The sequence below is a fragment of the Myxocyprinus asiaticus genome, chromosome 3 (assembly GCF_019703515.2).
Source record: "Myxocyprinus asiaticus isolate MX2 ecotype Aquarium Trade chromosome 3, UBuf_Myxa_2, whole genome shotgun sequence".
Lineage (NCBI taxonomy): Eukaryota > Metazoa > Chordata > Actinopteri > Cypriniformes > Catostomidae > Myxocyprinus > Myxocyprinus asiaticus.
In genome coordinates, this window is record NC_059346.1 from 57805805 (window position 1) to 57807364 (window position 1560).

At 53.4% G+C, this 1560-nt stretch overlaps 1 non-coding gene across 1 annotated transcript; it reads right to left on the reverse strand.

The window, feature by feature from the left end:
* Nucleotides 1-919: 919 nt before the first annotated feature.
* On the reverse strand, nt 920-991 carry trnap-cgg (transfer RNA proline (anticodon CGG)). Its single transcript has one exon. It is a non-coding gene; the product is annotated as a tRNA-Pro (tRNA).
* Between the last annotated feature and the right edge of the window lie 569 nt (nt 992-1560).

A 1560-nucleotide genomic window follows, 5' to 3' on the forward strand; every position in this document is an offset into this window, starting at 1 on the left:
CCAAGGCGGTCATCGCTCTCATTGTATGTCACAACTCGCCCGACGTCTCCTCCTCTGGAGTCAGCAGCACTTCAAGTCGCTGCGAGCCACTCACATCCTGGGCGAACTCAACACTACATCGGACGTGCTGTCACAGCAGGTTACCCTCAGGGGAGAGTGGAGACTCCACCCTCAGGTGGTCCAGCTGATTTGGAGTCGATTCGGACAGGCACAGGTAGACCTGTTCACCTCCCAAGAATCCTCCCACTGCCCGCTCTGGTACGCCCTGACCGAGGCACCCCTCGGCATAGACGTGCTGGCACACAGCTGGCCTCCTGGCCTATGCAAATATGCGTTTCCCCCAGTGAGCCTACTTGCACAGACTCTGTGCAAGGACAGGGAGGACAAGGAGCAGGTCGTCCAGGTAGCACCCTACTGGCCCACCCAGATGTGGTTTTCGGACCTCACACTCCTCGCAACAGCACCCCCACCCCCAGCGAATTCCCCTGAGGAAGGACCTTCTTTCTCAGGGACGAGGTACCATCTGGCATTGGCAGCCATGGACTGAAAACAGACAAAAGAGCCATGTGCCAAAACACAGGACAGAACCAGGTACGTTTAGCACTTCAGAAAAATACTTTACCAACTGAGCTATTTCAGCCTAATCATTTAGTTTCACTTCTCTGTACAGATTTCCATGATACCAGTGGGCACGTGAGAGTAGAGCAGAAGATATATTCAGAACAAAATTCTTTGTGGTCCATATGGGGGATTGAAATTGCAACCATGGTGCTGTTATTAGCACCATGCTCTAACCAACTGAGATAACTAGCCATTCAGGACTGTTTTCTGGGCACAGATTCACACAACATGATGGGTAGTTTGTCATGCTAACTGCAAGAAGACACAAATCATGGGAGGGATTTTGAAGGGAAAGAACGGGCTCGTCCGGGATTTGAACCCGGGACCTCTCGCACCCGAAGCGAGAATCATACCCCTAGACCAACGAGCCACTTTGCGTTAGCTGCTCTTCCCTACAAGCTCAAAACAAGTCTCATGACGTTGTGGCACTCAGCATTACCTTTGGAATCTCCATGTCTGGCCCCTGGATGGGACGCGGAAGACCTAAGCGGTCTACCACCCGCGGTGGTAGACATGACCACTCAGGCTAGGGCCCCCTCTATGAGGCCCTGTGGCGTCTGTTAGCTAAGTGGTGTTCTTCCCGATGGGAAGACACACAGAGATGCGTAGTCGGATCGGTGCTTTCCTTCCTGCAGGAGAGGTTGGAAGGGCGGCTGTCCCCTTCCACCTTGAAGGTGTACGTTGCTGCTATAGCAGCAAACCAAGACACAGTGGACGGTAAGTCCTTAGGGAAGCACGACCTGATCATCAGGTTCCTGAGAGGTGCCAGGAGGCTGAACCCCTCCAGACAGCGCCTTGTTCCCTCATGGGACCTCTCTGTAGTTCTTCAGGGTCTACAAAGAGCCCCATTTGAGCCTTTGCAGTCAGCTGAGCTTAAGGCACTCTCCTTGAAGACTGCCCTCCTGACTGCACTCAATTCCATCAAGACGGTAGGAGACC